This window comes from Rhinopithecus bieti, unplaced genomic scaffold (assembly GCF_001698545.2).
Source record: "Rhinopithecus bieti isolate Rb0 unplaced genomic scaffold, ASM169854v2 scaffold_2888, whole genome shotgun sequence".
In the NCBI taxonomy this organism is placed as follows: Eukaryota; Metazoa; Chordata; class Mammalia; order Primates; family Cercopithecidae; genus Rhinopithecus; species Rhinopithecus bieti.
In genome coordinates, this window is record NW_016804209.1 from 2,055,033 (window position 1) to 2,060,570 (window position 5,538).

Sequence of the window (5,538 nt, forward strand, 5' to 3'; positions counted from 1 at the left end):
CACTACAAACTATAAATATTGCTGAGAGAAATTAAAGAAAACCAAAATAAATAGAATTGTACTATTTTCATGGATTGAAGGATTCAATATTATTATGATGTACTCCACATATAGGAGATACAGTGCAATCCTAGTCAAAATTCTAGCAGGCTGTTTTTGTGGAATTGACAAACTGAATTTACAATATGGAAATGCAAAGAACCTAGAATAGCAAAATAATTTTGAAAAATAAGAACCACTTTATAATAAGTCTTGCAGTTAGGTAGCACAACACACCAACAAACTGTAAGACTTATAAAGTTACAGTAACCTAGACAATGTAGTTTTGACTTGAGATCAGTTATTTGAGAGTAACTAAACAAAACGGAGTTTAGAAACAGACCTGTGCATATATGGTCAGTTGGTTTTCAACAAAGGTACAGGAACAATTCAGTGATAAAAAGAGAGTCATTTCAACTACAGTGTTAGAAAAGTTAATTTTGGATGCAAAAAAAAAAAAAAAAAAAAAGCCTGTGATCTGTACTTCACACCACTCAAAAATTAACTCAGATAATAGATGTAATTGTGAAACCTAAAACTATAAAGCTTCTAGAAGTAAACACAGGAGAAAATCTATATGGCCTTGGACTAAGTGAACTTTTCTTATCTACAACACCAGAAGTACAATGCACTAAAACATCATAAACTGGGCTTCATCAAAGTCAAGAAATTCTACTCTTTCAAAAACATCTTAAGAGATTAAAAAGACAAGCCGCTGACTGGAAGAAAATATTTACAAATCACACATCTGTTAAAAGACTCATGTCCAGAACTTGTATATAAAGTACTCTCAAAACTCAATAATATGAAAACAAACACCTACTTTTAAAGATGGTCAAAATATCTGAACAGAAACTTTACCAAAGAATACATATGAGCTAGCTTGCAGTGGCTCATGCCTGTTATCCCAGTACTTTGACAGGACGAGGTGGGAGGATCACTATAGCCCAAGAGTTCAAGACCAGCTTGGGCGACACAGCAAGACCCCATCTCTACTGAAAATGGAAAAAAAAAAAAAAAGCCAGGGATGGTGGCATATGCCTGTAATCCCATCTACATGGGAGGCCGAGGCGGGAGGATCGCTTGAACCCAGAAGTTTGAGGCTGCAGTGAGCTGTGATTGCACCACTGCAGCCTGGCAATTCATTATCTTGATTATGGCAAAGGTTTCCTATATGTCAAAACCTATCAAATTCATACTTTGAACGTGGCAGTAGTGTATGTCAATTACACTTCAGTAAAGCTGTTATGCAAAAACCTTTTTATGGTTTTAACTTATTCAATTGAGAAAGATCTGGATTATTTCCTTTTTGCTTTTTTTTTTTTTTTTTTTGAGATGGAGTCTTGCTCTGTTGCCCAGGCTGGAGTGCAGTGGTATGATCTCAGCTCACCTCAAGCTCCACCTCCTGGGTTCAAGTGATTCTCGTGCCTCAGCCTCCCAAGTAGCTGGGATTACAGGCACCCACTACCACGCCCAGCTAATGTGGTGTTTTTTTTTTTTTTAAGTAGAGACGGGGTTTCCCCATGTTGGTCAGGCTGGTCTCGAACTCCTGACCTCAGGTGATCTGCCCGCCTCTGCCTCCCAAAGTGCTAGGATTACAGGCGTGAGCCACTGCACCGGCCTATTTGTATTTCCTATATTTTAAAATCCAAAACTGAGTTATTTTTGCAAGTGCTTTAAGCAGCAATTTCACAAGAACATTTACACATTTTAATTTTATTTATTTTTATTTTTATTTTTTTGTGGAGACAGAGTCTCACTCTGTCTCCCAGGCTGGAGTGCAGTGGCGCGATCTCAGCTCACTGCAACCTCCATCTCCTGGGTTCAAGCGATTCTCGTGCCTCACCCTCCAGAGTAGCTGGGACTAGAGGCGTACACCGCCACGCCCAGCTAATTTCTTTTGTATTTTAGTAGACACGGGGTTTCACCATGTTGCCCAGGCTGGTCTTGAACTCCTGAGCTGAGGCAATCCCCCTGCCTTGGCCTCCCAAAGTACTCAGATTACAGGTGTGAGGAACGTTTACACATTTACTGGTCTGACTAAACAAGTAAAACCGTACAGTAAGGTCTCTAGATGGCAAACCTCTGTCAACAACGATCTGCTATCAATTCAGTGTAACCTGGTGCTATGTAGAGTTCTGTGGGTGAAATGTGCAAAGGCATTGTCTCTAGGGGCTCAGAGAGGACAGGATCTTAAGGAAAAGCCCAGATAGGAGAACATGGTGCTGGTAGCTTGGAATATTGGAATGGAAATAGTGCCTTGGCAGTATTCGCTCCGAGTCTTCAGGGAGTTGACCATACCCCTCATCCCACCCACTTACCCAGAGTGAGGGGCACTGTCCGACCAACTGCATGTTTGCTTGGCTCTTCTAATTTGTGGGAAGACAACCAGAAAGCCCTGTGCTAGGGCATGCAAAGACCACAACACAGAGAGCCCTGGTGTCCTCTGTCTGCTTGAGAAGCTGAGAAGAGCAGAAGGGATCAAGGTGATCCAAGCATGTGTTGTGGGATTGATTTTTGTGATTCTGCCAATTTCAATAAAAGATTCAATGTGCTGGTTGAACTGGCAATGTTGGCATGCAAAGGGCCACTGCGTATCTGTAGTGACAGCAGCTGTGACCAGGAGCAAATGTGCTTGGCTCCACTTTAGGGAGCACTTTGGGGCTCTGTCTACGGTGAGCGATGCCCTCACAAATGAACTTACCAAGGGATACAGTATGAAGTAAGAAAGGGAACTAGCGATACTCACTGCTTGCTAGACAGAGACACTCTGGGGTCTAGCCACGAAGGACTCCAACGCCACATCGGGATGGACAGTTAACTGTAACCACTGAAGGGCATCCAGCTAACCTCTTAAGAGTGGAGTCATCTGAATATTCAGGAGATGAAGGTAACTAAGTGTGAGTCTTTCTTTGTTTTTGTCTGCCTAATAAAATTGTATGTGAGATGCTTTCAAGAATCTGATGTCTGAGAAAACTCTAGAAATAAATATAACAGGGCCAGGCATGATAGTTCATACCAGTAAATCCCAGAGCTAGGCTGAGGTGGGAGGATAGCTTGAAGCCAAGAGTTTGAGACCAACCTGGGCAACAAAGAGAGACCCCCGTCTCCACAAAAAATAAAATAAAATAAAATAAAATAAAATAAAACAAAATAAAACAAATTAGCTGGGTGTGGCGGCTTGCACCCATAGTCCCAGTTACTTGGGAGGCGGAGACAGAAGGATCGCTTGAACCCAGGAGTTTGAGGCTGCAGAGAGCTATTGTGCCACTGCCCTCCAGCCTTATCTCTAAAAAAATGAATGAATGAATGAGTAAATAAAAAATAAAATAGTTTAAACTGTTGCTGTTCAAAAGTGGAATTTTTTTCATGATGGAAATATTCTTTGTTACACATTAGCCACTAGTCAGTCACATGCCACCACTGAACACTGAAAACGGTGACTAACACAACTAAGTTACTAAATTTTAAATTGCATTTCACTGTAACTAATTTCAATTTGTATTTGAATAGTGACCTGTGGCCAATGGCTGCAACAGTGAACAGTTTTATCCTGTCATGAAACAGTCTGCATTTTAGTCGGCGGTATATCATATTTCCCCGCCTGAGTAAAGTTAGAAACCAATTAAATTGCTACAAAGAGAAAGCACCAGTACTTTTGTATACTGTATTTGAGAGTATCTCAAAACGGGTACAATTTTTTTTTTCTATTCCTGTTGATTTTTCTTTTTTTCTGTTGAATACCAAGAGAAAAATTTAGAAATACAGCATAAATATTTATTTACTTTTTTTTTTTAAGGGAAACTCATTCATTTCATTAAGATTCGTTTCTTTCGAGTTCTACATACTGACCAAGAAAGGGTAGATGAATACTATTTTGCTACTCAGCATTAACTCATATTTTTCCTGTTAACAGAATGATGGGTTTTGTTTGTTTCTTTGTTTGTCGTCTGAGTAACTATCAATGCCACGCAAACCTATCCACCCCTCCCCCCCATCCTATTACACAAACTTGGGAGGAGTTTGGTTTAGAAACTTTCTAATCATCCAATCAGAACTTGCACGTGTAGTCCAGCTACTCCGGAGACTGAGGTGGGAGGATCGCTTGAGTCTAGGAGTTTGAGACCAGCCTAAGCAACATAGCAAGATCCCCCACCTCAAAAAATAAAAAATAAAGTGAAATGAGATTTTTGTCGGGACCGTAGGTAGAACGACAAGCTCATACCACCAGAGTGTTGAGAAGTGAATACAATTTGAGCCTGAAGGTGCCATGTGGAGCTGAGGGGTCACCAACATAAAAGAAGGTAGAACCAAGAAATGCAGAAAAATCAAGTTTAAGTCTAATGATGTTGTTTGAACTTCAGCATCCAGTCACAGAAAAAACCTGCCCAGGAGAATTTGTTCTAAAAACAGCTTTATTGAGATATAATTCACATATCATATCATTCATCTCTTTAAACTTTACAATTCAATGGTTTTTAGAGTATTCATATTTAAATACGAACCATAACCACCATCAATTTTTGGACATTTTCACCACTCTCTGAAAAACCTGCACCCATTAGTGGTGACTCCCCTTCCTCTTCTCCCTCCAGTCCTAGGCAACCACTAATCTATTTTCTGTTTCTAGAGATTTGCCTGTTTCAGACAAACGGATGGTTCCATTTCATATGAATGGAACCTTGTAATACAGGGTCGTTTTTGACTCACTTTTTTCATGTAACATAATGTTTTCAAGATTTATCCAAATTGTAGCATATATCAGTACCTCATTTTTTTATTGCCAAAATGAAAAAAATTTTGAAATAAACATTTTATTTTGTAATACTTTCAGGTTGCAAATATAATATTCATACTCTTCACCCAGTTTCTCCTAATGTTAACATCTTACATGACCATGGTACGTTTGACAAAACTAAGGAATAGTACTGTTTAACTAAACTATAGACATTATTTGTGTTTTTTTAAATAAAATGTATTTTTTTTCTGTTTCAGAATGTAACCCAGGAAACCACATTGCATTTAGTAGTCATGTCTCTTTAGTTTCTCTTCTGGTGTATAACATTTTCTTATTTTTCCTTGTTTTTCATGATCCAGAAATTTTGAAGGGTATAGGCCAGGTATTTTATAGAATTTCCCCCAATTTGGGTTAGTTCCATGTTTTTTCTTCATTATTGACCCCAGGGGCCCAGGTGCGGTGGCTCACACCTGTAATCCCAGCGCTTGGGGAGGCCAAGGCAGGCAGATCACCTGAGGTCAGGAGTTCGAGACCAGCCTGGCCAACATGGCAAAACCCCGTCTCTACTAAAAATACAAAAATTAGCTGGGCATGGTGTTGTGAGTAGCTGTAGTCCCAGCTACTCAGGAGGCTGAGGCAGGAGAATCGCTTGAACCCGGGAGGTGGAGGTTACACTGAGCCGAGATTTCATCACTACACTCCAGCCTGGGAGACAGAATGAGACTGTCTCAAAAAAAAAAAAAAAAAAAAAAAAAAAAAAA